General features: G+C 30.2%; 1 protein-coding gene across 2 annotated transcripts in view; it reads left to right on the top strand.

The window, feature by feature from the left end:
• The first annotated feature begins 340 nt into the window (after nucleotides 1-340).
• The window catches only part of Cht5 (Chitinase 5), a 40,367-nt gene continuing 24,705 nt past the window's right edge, over nucleotides 341-16,002 (top strand). Inside the window, exon 1 of one of the 2 annotated variants that reach the window (XM_088227950.1) lies at nucleotides 341-393. The gene's annotated coding sequence lies outside the window, so the exon portion shown is untranslated. Of the gene's footprint in view, nucleotides 394-5,265; nucleotides 5,343-16,002 lie in introns of those variants that run through there. The other variant, XM_088227949.1, reaches the window with a different exon arrangement.

The raw sequence follows: 16,002 nt of genomic DNA, 5'->3' as shown, positions 1-16,002 counted from the left end.
GCTCAGCTCCAGCATGTAGTTCAAGTGCAGTTACTTCTACCTATCATCGCCGCTACGTTCGTGCTACACAACCAAGTGCTGTATCTTATTTGCCATGTAATAAATACGCATTAAACACCAACCTCGTGTCTTCTCTGTCCATCTCTAACTGGGGTAGGAACTCCAACCAAACCCTCAACTACTAAATCCTATAAGATTACTGAAAAATATGATGACAGATTGCATTACAACGCAATTTTTTGACAGATAAGCCATCACGCCGCGGCCGCCAGATGCCACAAATTTCTCAGTTTACATCTCTAGACACCGTTAAGATGGCCGTCTTTTTACATCCACGCATCACCATATATTACGGTCGCTAGATAATGGCACCGCATTCCTGGAAACCATAGCGTAAGTTTAATATTATAATAATTAAAAACCATTTAATGGTATACTTAATTACTTTACTGTCTTGTCTCGTAAATTTTACTTTACTCTTTGTACGCATTGTTTACTCTTTTTTTAATTACTATTTTGTCAACTGTTTTGAAGGTTAAAAAAACAACATTATATGCGTATAACGTCTTCGTAGAATGATCTTTTTAGAATTAAAAATATACTATTGTGCTCTCCTCTCGTGTTGATATTTTCACAATAATATTGAAATACAAGCAAGTTCTCGGTGGCATTGTGTTTTTTGTTGTAGTCATCATGATTTGTAATTTTTCCCATGTTTTCCAATCAATACTATATTATAACACATTCCTTGTTCGTTATGTCAAACCATTAGCGCACAGTAATTCGCACGCTATCTTCATTATTTAATGGTGAATCAATTCTCTAGGAAGAAATCAGTAACAAGATCATTGTTTCATGATAGAAAAGCTATTTAATTAATTAACTGATTATTCTGGACTTTATGTAATATTTTGAAATTTTTCTTTCCATATTTTCTTTACTCATTAATGTTTTTTCAACAGATACTACAGTCAAATTGTCCTTGCATCAAGTTGCATTTTTTTTCTTAATTATTTAATGGATTATGTTAGTTAGTGATAGTAGCCACTCGATTGGGTGGCTAGGCTGTTCATTAAAAGCCGGCATTCAATTAAATGACAAACGGATGCTTAGCCTAAATAATAAAATCAACGATAAACGAAAGGACTTAACGTCGCTAAGCCTCATTAATGTTAATACAACAAATAAAATTGTTCTATTTTTAAATTTATTTTGTTATGTGAAGTTAGGTTAAATTAAGGTTAGATTGATAATAATAAAAAAAAATGTTTATCTTTACTTAACTTAATTCAACCTACCCTTACCTTAGCCGGCGGCTTTTGGTTCAAGCCGTTTGTTTCCAAAGGGCTAGCTTTCAACCAGCCAGTACGTTGAACGTTGAGCTTTCTTAATTCATTCAACGAACGGCCTAGCCATATGCTGGCATTTAATTAACAGCCTAGCCTTCAAATTTAGTGGCTGATTTACCAATTTTGCGACGACATATACACAAATATAATTAAAGTTCAACAAAGTTTTTAATCTATATTAACTTATTGTTTAATCTAATACTTTGTTTAGATGCTATTTGAACAAGGAAACCAAATACTGGTAACACTTTTCTAATTTGGCTTTATTGAATTGCCACGCCTTGGGCCTTAGAGCAATAAAACGCCACAGGCTAATAGAGTCTCCCATACAGACAAAAACGTTATATGGTTATCAACCACGAAGTTAGCAATATAGTTTACAGCAATGCAACGGGCCGTAGGTACACAGATCGAGAATTGTAAGCGCAAACCGAAATCGTCCGTTACACGTTTGTTGTTAAACTAAAAACAGAAACAAAAATTTGGAACGCTTTTGTTCTACGCTGTTAAGTACTGAATTTGCCTACATTTTTTATACTGGCAACTCATATAAATACTCTAATCAAATGAACACAAACTCATAAAATAAACAAATACTCAATTAAAACACCATAGAGATTTTATCAATATGACACACATAGATTTTATCGATCAACCTCAGGATAGAAAAAAAAAACGTATTTCAAAAGTACTTAAAATCTTTGAGTAATAATGAATGACCCGCTTATAGAGATATCATTTCGTTTTTCTTCAATAAATGCGGTTGAAATTTGTAGTTTGGTTTTGGTTTTTAGTAACTAACGGTTTCGTCGCTGTGCTTGCAATTCTCGACCTGAGTACCTACGGCCCATTGTTTTGCTGCAAGTTGTAGCGAACTTCGTGATCGATAATCCTAGAATAAGTGTTGTCCGTTTAAACGGCTTTATAAGCAGTAGAGCATTATTACTCTGAGCTTATAATAATACATTTTTCAATAATATACATACGTAGCCAATTTATGGAGCAACGTTCATATGATACAATCATAGTTTAATAGGGAAATATCACATACTACGAATACAGACAAAATATGTGAAGTGGATTTAGAAAAATTAGTTGTATTTTCAAAGTCAGTATGGATATTGTGGAGAAATATTTTCATACATAACTTTCAAAATAAAATTATTAAAAAATATGTCTACAAAAACGTGACATATTTGGCCTTGAGAATAAGGACGTCAAGATACTAATAAGTACAAAAAAAAATTACTAACAGTATTTCATAGACCCTTATTAATTAAAATTGTTATAAAAATATGTATTTCTCTTTTATTGTTGGATTGGTATTTTCTTAGAATCTAACAAAAGTTTTAACATTACTGTGACTCGTCGCAAAATAACCTTGCTTGAATAATTCGCATTATAATATAAGGGTTCTGGCATAAATTAAAATATTTTATAACAATTTGAAATACCTGGAGGTTTGGGGGTCTTTGTTCCCATATAAATATTGTCCTCACGGAACAAAGGTATTGTTTAGAGAAGTCAATTTACATTATTTGTGCGAGTAAACTGAACATCGACTATCTCAAACTGAACGAAATTTGCATATATATCATATTTAATCCCTGTAAATTAAATAAATCAAATAGGTGCTACGTTAAATAAAGCTAATTAATCTTTACGTATTAACAAATATGACTTTTGTCATAATTTCGCTTTGAGTCACAGTAATATTTAAACATTATCTTTAAAGAAAAAAAAATACTCTTACTCACTCTAGTGTATAAGACTCTTCGAATACAATAATTTTACAAAAAATATTTTAAAGCACTAACTTTGTGATTATATCATTATAATGACATAATGTAAAAATGTACAAAAAATAATACAAAGATTGCGCATCTATGTCCCCTAACTTTCTCATCTGGGACATAGTTTTTTTCTGGATATAAGGCTTTGTTTTGAAGAGTCATTGACACATTTATGGTCATGCAGATACAAGAAGAGATCCCAGCAGAATGCTCGTTCGAGGTTTTCCTGTAATTTGAATCAATTAATACCAAAACACGTATGATTTTCGCTCACAGAAATTTATCTTTTGTGGCCCCGAGAGTGTTCAATGTTCTGGATGAACCTGTTAAGTTCTCCAAAACGAAAGCCATTCGGTTTGAATTTTGTTTAAGGGAAGAGACCATTGCAGGAGACTGCTGTGAGACATTGGGTAGATTTATATACTCCATTTAAAAATATAAAAAGAGGAGAGACTATAAAATATTCAAACATCAAATAATCGAGAAATTCCTTATAAAACAAAAAAACATATGTTTTTACAGGGAATTTCTCTCTTATCTTAAGCACACCAAACAGTACCAAATATTGACAGCAAAATAAACGTTAAAAAAATATATAGTCCCTTTATGGAACCGAAATATAAAAAGAAAAAACAAATTACGCAGTTTTTTTAATATCAAAAACATTTTCGTTTTTTTTTTGTTTTTGGCATACATAAAACTAAATTGGCCTATAATTTCGATAAATTCGTAAATAATATATATTTTGTTGTAATGGCTGTCGTTTTCTGAAATAAAATTAAAAAAACAATATAAAATTAAATTTATTAACGTTCTTATAATAAATTATTGAAAAAATAAGAAAAATTATATCAGACGGAACATTTACATATTCACTGTATTTTTGTAAGAAAGAATCGGATTGTTTAATGTTTTCAATTAGATTACAGGATATTTTTATATTAACGGCTGTGAAATTATAAAAAACGCGTTAAATTTATTTTCTTATAATTTATTCATCTTATGCCTAAACTCATTTGCTAGTGATTTTAGACACCATTTTGCAAAAGTATTTTTTTAACGAAGAAAGATACTGATTTAACCATAAACTAATGCTTGCTAATTAAAATAATAATTATCAAGCAAATTTTCTTGGCGTACCACCTCACGAAAGAAAATATTGACGATGAATAATATAAGTACTTACCCAGCGATGTACAGTCAACATAATTGAAATCTTCAACTTTACATAGGTCAACATTTTAAATTTAAAGGTGTTTTTAATCTTTAGGTTAATATTTCCAAACTACACCATCAAACTCCTCTCTAGGTGCACTGCAATAAAAAAGTGCAGTGTTGTTTTCAAATTGTTTTATTTGTTCATAGACTGTCAAACTAACCTAAAGCATGGTTTTAATATTTTTATGTATACCTAGTATTATCAGCGTCATGATTTTTTAGAGTTTTGTAATTCTGAAATTACTCCATACGTGACGTGACAAATTCTCGTCAGAGAGATCTGCTGATTGATGAGTTGGCTTTCCGAAAACCAGAAATCTATCACAACACTCTTTTATTGGTTTATCCAAGTGAACTTGTGACGTCGTTCATATTTCATGATTATTATTTTTTTCATTCCTTTTTTTGAGAAACTTCGCAGTACAATTAAATGTTCCAATTTTTTCCGCGAGTAAGAAAAAAAAATCATATCCCATTTCCCGTAGCACTGAACTTCTTCATCAATTTATGAGGGCCTATCATAACAGATTTAAACAGGTCGCAGTAATGCAAGGAGTTTATTTAATAGAAATAAGAATATTTTCAATCCATTTATCTTCGTATTATCATTGAATCTTCGGTAATTAAAAAGATCAAAATAAATTTAGTTTCTAAAAAAATCTTATTAGGTATACCATAAACCGGTATATAATCCGCTCAACTACTTTTTTATATGTTTTCTGAGTTCACCGATAACTTATTTTCTCAAATTTACATTTTATGAAAGAATATCAGTTATCCAAACATGCCTCTTCTTTTTTTCCCATTGTACCCATATTTGTCATCTCTCTCACGCATTCGAATGCCGTTCTTTTTTTTAGATTTCGTTCGATACAAAGCGATATTTTGTATATATATTGATTTGGTTATATAAAAGGTAAGGGCCCGAGAAATTTTTGCGTTATTCTTCAGTGGCTCTCGTGCTGGGCGCGTGTTAAGAGATGTAAGTGTTAAAATTGTCATAACTAAATTATAATACTATTTTTTGTACAAAGGAACTTGCATTGAGTTGCAAATACAAACATTTTTAAAACACAGCGCACGTTGCGTTCCATATTATTCAAACGTAACGTCGGTGTACGAGTTCTTCAAATATTTGAATTTCCTACGTGAGGTTATGTCGAGTGTGTCTAGTTCGTAAGTACCTACCGGAGAATTTGAGGTTAGCTGCCTACATATTTTCTACACTGAACGACATTGGTTTTTCAAACGAATTCCATAGATATTTGAACATGCAAATTTTCTTTTTGTGACGCTTATCTTCGGCGGGATTTAATTTTGTAGTTTTTCGCTGATTTATTTTTATCGATAATTCATAAGTTATAATATTATAAACAGCTTCATCGTGTCTAGAGGCACTTAAGTGAAACTTCAGTTTGTGTTGGTGAAACGTTTAGATGTGTTATCAGATCTGTTTGATAGATTAATTTTTGAATTTGTATTCACGCAACCATGCATTTGACAAGTGTGTATACGATGTTAAAATATGTTTACATTTTGTCAAAATACATGCATAATTTAAGGTGAGGTTAGAACTCAGGTATGATAATTTCGTTTGTTATTTTTTTATTCTCATCATCATAAAGAGATTTAAGAAAGCCTTTATTATGAGCAATATTTTTAAACTTTATAATCTTATATTGATATTCATAATACTACAATCGAAAAAAAATGCGGTTTATATATATTTTGTAAGTAAATGCATTATAATACAGTTACGAAATTGCATATTTATTTTTATTGAAAACTTCATGTACAAAAAATAAGTACTTGGTACGTATTCCTTAAAGCAATATCTTCCAGCCAACCAAAAACCGGACTGGTCGAAAGAAGAGTTGGTCAAAAATGTGCACTAAAAACGGAAATATAATACATCAAAAAGATAAATAAAGAAAAAACCTAATTAATTAAAAATAGTAGCTGTTTTTTTATTGGGAGATAAAGTTTGCACATACTCACTTTTAAAAAGTACGTTATGTTATACATATTAAAGGATAAGGAAAGTGGAATCAGATAATGAGTTTGGAAGGAGAGATAAATTGGAAATAAGGAAAGAAAGGCAATAAAAATATATTTTTTAAAAAACAGTAAAGTACAGGGAGTGCAGGATTCTGAGGGTATAAAGTAATGTTTCAGGCGCTTCTTGAAGTTCGCTAGAGAAGGTGCATTTTTTTATATGAAGAGGTAGCTCATTCCAAAGTCTGCCACCTCGAACGGAAAAGGAATAGCTGAAAAATGATGTGCTTTGTCGAGGAAAGTTTGAAGCAATAACTTTTTGATTATTCATCGTATAATTAAAATTTAAATAAGAACGATTTTAACCACAGATTCGATTCCTGGGAAGATTTAAATAGCATTGAGTTGAAATGTGGTTTTGTTCCGAAATAATTAATTATTTCTATACTTGCACCTGAAGCGAAAGACTAATACTTATTTTATTTTATTTATACTTTCACAATGTATGTATTTCTTTTTTACATCAAATATAATGTTCCTTCACTGGGTGTCCCGTGCCGAGGGAAAATTTTATATAATTTTGAAACATGCCTTATTCATAACAAAATCATATATTGGCGGCCTCCGTGGTGAAGTGGTTACGGCACTTGTCTCACACACGGAAGGTTCTGGGTTCGATTCCCGATGAAAACACAAAAATCAAATGAGATTGAAAAATCATGCCTGGGTGTTTTGTGATGTAATTCATCACTGTATTTGGGCCTCCTGGCCTGTTGTGGTGCAAAAAAAAAATATTATTACGATAAAATTATATTACCTTCATGTAAAATATGTCTCAAATACTCCGCATTCGGTGTGCGAATATAATGCCATATTCACTTTCGGGTACAGATAAATGATTATGATTATTATTAAACTACTTCAATATAATGCCTAAATTTATGTTTCTCGTTGATTTGTTTAAATCGATTTACAATGAAAACACTGTTTATTTATTTGGTTAACAAACAGTAAAAAATATTAAAATATGCAGATAAACCAATAAATTACATGTTGTTGTCTTCCTCGTAATCTAATGGTCAGCGCGATTTGCTTATCGTGCAAGAGGTCTCGAGTACGATTTACGACTTGGTTGACATGAAATGTTTATTTGAAAGGGTGTTTTACTTTAGAATATTTCACAATCCCTGGACTGTTTGAATCCCTGGATACAATCCCTGGACTATTTCACAATACCTAAAGCGAAAGATCTCTCTCTTCCATTTGTACATCCCATAAAAAATCCTTTGGAAGAACTCGAAATATTTTTGGCTGTTTTCATGAATACCTAATATTTACAATTTTATTGTGAATTAGAATTTTTTTATATTTTTTATTAATAAATTTTAGCTTTTAAAAAAATTCTGTACATATCTACTTTTACACATCTAGGAAATGTTATCACTGTAACTCTCCAAAAAAGATACTAATTCTTGTGCTTGGAGTGTGACTTACACTGTTGTAGTTGTTTATTGTTTATTTTTTATTGTTTATTATAAGAGTTTATACAATTTTAAATACGAGTACATGAGAAAAAAAAAACTTAAGATATATAAAGAAAAAACATAAAACAATAATACATTCATACTAATTTAAATTTAATGTAGTTTTTACACGTGTTCAAAAAATTTCTGATTGACTTTAAATTTATTTATTGATATATTATTTTTAATAGTTTTTAGTTCATAGGGAAGATTATTATAATTTTTTACACCTTTGAAGACAAAGCTATTTGGACCATAACTTGTGTGGAATTTAAGAATTTTATTATTATATTGGTATCTGAGTGACTTATTCATCTCAAATTCTTTTATTTTTTATATGTTTGAATAATATATTTTTTTATAAAGAGTGTCTACTGTATGAACCTTAAATATTTTAAATATACTTTCCGTGTTGAATGTTGAGGATTTCTTTAGAATTACTTGAGTAATTAATCTTTGTACTATTTTAAGAGGGTTTAATATATTGGCGTATGAACCACCCTACCCTACAATACCATATTGTAACAAAGATTGTACAATTGAGTAATAAGCTATTTTTAAATTATTGATTTTTAAAATATTGCTTTATCTTAAATTATTATTAAGTCACTGATCATTTATAACTTGTAAATCACTAGTATTTTATTGTTATAATCAATATAAATATAGGTTTTATTACAATATTAAAGACTTAATTGACTTGTAAGGCGCGCTTAGTTAAAATCACGAATAATTCCTTTGAGTTATATTTTTTAATGTTTTTTTTATATTTATTTATTCATACAAATATATTTATTACAAAAAAAACGTATCCTTAACCCCCGTAGCGATCATAATACACTAAACGCTGTGAAAATGGCTACTCGGAAACCGGAAACCGGAAATCTATCACATAACAATGCTACTCGTATAATTGATCGCTTATTGTTCAAAGAACCTGTGACGTTTCAAAGTGCTGCATCTTTCTGTAAACCATTTTTTTTTCATATATTTTAGAGAAAATTTACCGTACAATTAAATGCTCTAACATTTACCGCGTGAAAGAATTTATTTTTTTATCAAATTTTCTGTAACACTAAACATTATTATTGTTTGAACTATGAATAGCCAAATCGTATAAGTACGATATTAAAAACTAAACATTATCATTATCCAATATTTTTTCTTGTATCTCACGTTAAATAATATATGATAACGCCTAATTACACGTTGTGCTCACTTAAATAAATAAATTAATCAAAAAGTAATATTGATTACCTAATCTTCATGTAACGATAATTGAGACGCATTTGGTGTACTAATGTAGTGCTCTATGCACCATTAGGTCTGATTTTGAAATGAACAAATCGGTTATTTAATCAAAGAAAAACAAAATTGGATTGTAGTCCAGTGACTAGTGTTGCGGATTTTCGGATTGGGGTCCGAGGTTTAAGCCCCACTGTAGAGTGGGGCTTAAATCTAATTTGTTATTTAAATCTACTTGATTCCCATTTTCTAAAGTGAATTATTTACAATTTGTTGAAAATGCCCTCTAGAGTTGGAATACTTTGAAAAAAAATACACCATAAAAATCAATTAACTTACCATGTGATATTTTGCTTTAAATTTTCCAGAGTTGAGCGTCGATAGAATGATTTTTTCCATTGATTTGGGAACATGTTATAAAATTGTAAGATTAGTTTTTACTGTATAAGAAAATATACACGTAAAATATTTCAATCCAAATTATAATACTGACTTCTTATGATAAAAACATGCAAATAATTACGTCATTTGTGAAAATAGGCCAGTTGTGGTTTTGTGGTAGCACGGCGAGCTCGAGTAATTAGGAACGAGGTTCGATTTAAGATGATTTTTACTACGCGAATTTTTCATTTAAAATTTTTGATTATTTGAAATACTTACAATTCTCAATAAAATTGTAAACATTGAAAAATATTTTAATTTCGTTGAAAAGATTCTTTATGGGGTATACAAATGGAAGAGATAGGTCTTACGTTTTAGGCGCCAGTCCAGGGACTGTGAAATATTATCATGTAAAACACCATTTAAAATACATTTTCATATCAAAACCCTTACATATAAATTCATTATGATAATTAAATACTAGTGATACTTAAATTTATAAGTTCTAAATAACCATTGATCGGTTTTATCGCTTTTGCGACATCTTCGAGACTGGTACATTTATTTGAACAAAACCAGTAATGTTAAAGAATGAAAACTTATATAATACGAGTAGTAATTAATTTTTATTCTTTTTGTCTAAATTACCATTTTACAAAATGTACTGGGTAAATACGAGAGTTTGTATAATGTTATTTTAGTATATTACAACAGAGATGAAGAACATTTTACAGAAGGTAATATTGAAGTCTAGGCATCTACAGGGCTTATGACCTGTCATTGGCTGATTTGAGTGGCCACTTTACACACTGTAAAACATTCACCATTTTCGTTATTTAATTGAATTTTTTCACCTTGAATGTAAATGAAATAATTCAATTAGATGAATCTCACCCGCATAAATAAAGGTTTCAGCTCTTTAACTTCACAAACATCAACAGATGTAAGAATTGAAGGAACACAGATGTTCAAATTTGGGCAGAATGGTGAATGTTACACAGTGTGTAAAGTGGACACTTAAACCAGCCAATGACAGGTCATAAGCCCTGTAGATGCCTGGACTTCTATATTACTTTCTGTAAAATGTTCTTCTTCTCTGTTGTCATATTTTTATATTAACAGCTCCCCAGGGAGTTGAATCCAGTCTTTGTCTACAAAAATTTGGACAAACTCAACATATTGTTGAATGTTATTTTATTTGAGTTTAAATACATATTATTTTGGCTCTTCTTTTATCAAGTTTTTATTATCCAATCCCGGTGAACGTGATGTATATTCCAAATTTGTGGATTTAAATATTACTCATCTTTTATTTCTTCAATAAATTATAATGAACTTCCACCAAGAATTTTCACTAACAAACTGGATTGTTCTCATAAATAAATATATTGTTTTGACCTTGCTGGGAACAGAACCTTGTGCTTGGTAGCCAAACCCGCTGACCACTGCACAATGAGGCTGTCATCTTCTACTGGTCTTTACTTGTAATTTCGTTTTTATTAAATTATCATTTTACGCTACCAAAAATAATCTTTTATTTAATATCTTTTTCAATGCAAAAAAAATATGTTATTTTGTTAAAATAATTCATCATCCAATAATCATCTAGACACGCGGCACATAAGTCCAACATAGAAATACATTTTTTTTTCCTCTAGCTATGGGTGTAGATTTTTTTAATAATAGAAGAGCACTCATTTATTTATACATTCGTATTTTTTACTCCATTGTTTGCTGAATGACATTTTTACATAAATATATCCTCTTGTTCTAGAAATTATTATACGATGAACTGTATACATTTGTGTACGCGTCATGTAGTTTCTTGTTCATACTCGTATTGAAAAACAATATTTACGAAAAACTTCAGTGAATCATTTTGGTATCTGAAATATTTCATACATTATAATCAATCGATATTTAATTGCACTATACAGATTTATGATTAGATAAACAATCAGTTTGCCGGCAGAGAAAATAGGAAAAATATTTTAAAAATTAAACTCAACCGTATAATTTATTCTGGTTTCAATTCTGGGGAACTTCTTGCAACGAACTGCATCTTCTCTTTTCATTTTAGTCTACGGTGGATCTTTTTATCTGGCTATATTCCATTCTTTAGCCAAAAAAATTACCAGTGGTATGGAATTTTTTAAACAAATATTCATCTTAAAACGTTCTCAAATAAATTGTTTAAACTTAATTAAATTAAATTTAAAACATTCTTTTTTATACGGTTTTGTGTGTGTAGTTTTGTGGATTTGTTTTCATAATTCAATTTATTATAACAAGTTTTGGAACTCAAAACAAAGAAAAACATGTCAGGTTTAATTTTGTTCATCATTCTAGCTTAAAATGTCGGTTTGCCCCGTCGAACATCTAATTTTAAATATTATTTTCACACTGATTCCACCTAAACTGTAGATACTCCCCATTGGGATCACAGTCCTTATAGTACCACTTCGAGTATTCAGTGCACTAGACCCACTTTTCACCCTAGATGTACTTTTAATTGTAGGATCCACAAAGTTCGGAGTAAGACCTTTTTCTGAGCGTATTTTTCGGTATATTCAAGGAAGTAGCCGCAATCATTAGATACATTTAATTTATTTTTATTACTTCTACTGCTTAATTCTTGTATGAATTTCATCCCAAGAGCATCGTTCAGAAATCATTAACCAATTACGTACCATGGCTTTCAAAAAAAGAACTTGGTTTGGATTATATTACACAAATCAAAATAGCGTTCGTTTGTCCTTGTTTATTTATTACATGTGTTTCGGTATGCCCTTGTCGGTCTACCCCAGGTTTAGGCTAATGGGATTCCTCGTGGATTGGCGTCAAGAGTTTATATTAATGCATCAATTAAACTTATCCTAAAGAATCTAAACTATTTTTTTATTAATAAATTTCATGAATGGTACATTTTTTCTTTCTTCTATACAAATCTACTTTAATACATCTAATAAATGTTAAAACTGTAACACTCCAAAAAAAAGAGACTAACTCTTGTGCTTGGAAAAGTGACTTACACTGTTACAGTTATTTATTTATTAGAGTTTATATAATGTTGAATATACAAGTACATAAGAAAAAATAAAAATTGGGATATAGAAAGAAAAACAGAAAATAATACTACATTCATACTTATTAATAATTAATGCAGTTTTTACACTTGTTCAAAAAATGTCTTTAGAAATACTTTGAATTTATTTATGGATATATTAGTTTTAATAGTTTTTAGTTCATTGGGGAGATTATTGTAATTTTTGCCACCTTTGAAGACAAAGCTATTTACATTAGGTATGGTAATAGAACGATCTAGGCAGACATGGTAAGCGTGTCATTTTTAAGCCAGCGGTGCTATACTGAAACGCACTCGCGTAAAAAACACTTTTATCTCGCGTATTTTGTCACCCCAATCACCCCAAGAGTGATGACACCGCTTTCTTCTTCAAAGCTTGCCTTTGCTGTAGAAACACATCGGCAATGCTGTTTAAGGAAATTTTTAAACTGTTCTTAGGATCCTTGGCAGAGGTTAGAAGAATCCGACGTTGGTTCTAAAATTTCCTACGGTAGAGACAGCATTGGTAATTATTATGCAAATTACGGTAAGGTATGGTATTTTGATTTATTCCCAAGAGGGTTTAATTCAGTATCTGTAGTTACGTAAACATTTAGATATATTCAAAATAATGTTGACAACGATTCCGATTGAATTTCCAATTGCCAACCAATTTCTCGTTCATATTTCCGATTCGTATAATACGGCCACACTCATATTGCACCCATCGCAATTTTGTCAACCCGTTCTGATTACAATACAATACGTCCGGTCATTTACCCGAATCCAGAACCCAATCTGCAAACCGGTCCCCGCAGACGTCGAACCTTTATCTGTTACACCGGTATACCGTTACGGCGAATATCTCCGAAACTTGTCTTGTTCCGAACAGATAATCATTCATGAGATTCATCTACAGATGGGATAATTACTACCCACACTGTCGCCTTACTTACTCCGGACTAATATCGCTTCGTGTGCACTCAGATCTTGAGACTACTGGACCGGCTTACCTTAATCTCTTCACCGAGTAGTCTTGTTTTATCTACTGTAAGATTGAAAAGTCAACATAGACGACTTTTTTGAAAAGGGATTTAAGGGAAAAATAATCTGTCATCTGTTTCAATGATCACCGATTAATTATTCTGCCTATATTCAAGTAATTATTTGCGTTTTTTTTTTTTTTAATTTGTCTAGTTTTATTTTTTACTATTAAAATAAGGTAATCATTAAAATCAAACAAAAACAAGTCATAAACCCTATTAAAAAACACCTGTGAAATTCATTTCTTTAATCTCCATCGATGTTAAAATATCGATCAACATATTCTGTAATATCGTGATAAAATTCCTTTTACTAGTCTATGAAGATTTTGTCTTACTTTAAATATTCTACAACAGAAAGCCGTTATAAATATAACATTTTGTGAAGCATGGTTTAAGTGATACGGTTCGTGTTATAACCAAATATTGTGAGTACACATTTTTTTATATTTATTTCGTGGTTATACAAGTAAAAGTGACTTTTTGCAAAAATGACGAAATTGAGATTATTGGCTTTTTGACATCGTATAAGCATAATGCTTGACTAGTAAAAATGCCAAGTCGATCCGACACTCTAAAAAGAATTTAATTTGTAAAATATGTGACCATTTGATAGAAGCTTACAGTTTTTTGATAAGTAAAACTGACCAACACACGTCACGTTTATTAGTAAATTTAAGATCCGAAGAATTGACTAAGTAAAAGTTAGTCAATTTTACTTGTAGGTGATATCACCAGTGAAGACTTAGTTAAAGTAAGTAGTTAGTAAGTTAGTTTACGTTTTGTATTTGACAGATACAGTTTTTTTATAAAAAGTTCATTGATACAATTTATTTTTTTGATTATTACGTAACAATTCTCAATTATTTGTTCTTTTTCATTTTTTTTGTATTTCTGTGTTTATTTCACCTTCATAAATATAAGAAAATGGATAATTGATATAAAAAATCCCAAAAACATAATTTATAGTTATAAAATAAAATATTACCTCCCCTCAATGAACGAAACAAAAATGATTATCTGCCAAATTTCATGGCAAATTTTACCGGTAAAATTGACTTAGTTTTTTAATATATTTTTTTAGATAAATGTGATAATGTTTTTTAAATATGTGTATACTTCACATTAAAGATGAAAGTACCGCACATATAATGTAAAATTACAAACCACCGACTGGAAAAATCTGATCTTTGAGAAGCAATTGAACTCTAGAAAAACACTAAATGGCTCCCCTGAACATTTTTGATTTTGTCACTTGGTCAATTTCTCTTGTATGCCCACGATTTATTCATAGATTATTTGGCCCGTACAGTGGCTATTAGAGCTTCTTGTTTTTTAGGCTGGGAGTTCAATTCCCGACGACATCAAAATCACGAAATGTATTTTTTTCCTGTTATATCTGTGTTTCAAAGAGAAGTGGTGTTGCCTTTCGAACTCTTGCTTGGTGCTTAAATGTCAAATAATGTAATAGGTAACAATCGTAACGGAAGGTTCCGGGTTCGATTCCCAGTGAGAAAACAAAAATTTTAAAAATGTGATTTTTCTCAAGCCTGGGTGTTGTGTGATGTAATTCACCACTGTAATTGTGCCTCCTGGCCTGTTGTGGTGCAAAAATAAAATAAAAAATAATAAAAATCCTTTCACCGTTGCTACATAGATAAACCTTGTGTTCTCTGAACATAGATTTAGTAGAGTTTTTGAGATTTTTCTTTTTGATTTATGTTATTTATAGCTTGAAAACGATTACGTATTATTTTTCTTGTTTTTTTTTTCCAAAACTCTTTATATAATAAAATTGTTGTACAATTTGTACCTTCAGAGATTAGCAATATTAAAAGTTGTCATTTTTTCAATACGGTATATTTTCAAAAAATTGATTAATAATCCGCATTATAATCTATTTTTAATATAAAATATTTTTAAATAGGAACTTACTTGCAATCATAATTATAATATTGAGATTTGTAAAATGGTAGCGATTTTACACAATCAAACAAGAGACAGCACTATACAAAACTGATCCCCAGAAGTCATTTTTTTAAATTAATTACTTCAAAATCGTAATTAGTTACTTTTGACAATTTTTTATCGTCAGAGAGCAATGGGTTAATACAGTTGTAATTGCATAGTTATGGAATTAATCTTTTGGTTACCGGTATGAAGGGTGTCGCGCCGGTGGAGTTAATTAACTTTACAAAATAATAATCACCATAATCTAAATTTATGTTATTAAATATAAAATAAGTACCGTAGTAGAAAAGGATTGTACGGGAAATGTTCATAGTTTTTTTCCTACTGTTCTTGTAATTGTTTTGTGTTTATTATGAAAGGAATGACAATATCCGGCATAAGCCTTCCATACAAGTTGCCAAACTCTCGGTGAAAGGGGCA

This window comes from Micrasema longulum, unplaced genomic scaffold (genome assembly GCF_059751315.1).
Source record: "Micrasema longulum isolate JH-2025_06_02 unplaced genomic scaffold, ASM5975131v1 h1tg000548l, whole genome shotgun sequence".
NCBI lineage: Eukaryota > Metazoa > Arthropoda > Insecta > Trichoptera > Brachycentridae > Micrasema > Micrasema longulum.
This window is presented reverse-complemented; position numbering and strand designations above follow the sequence as displayed.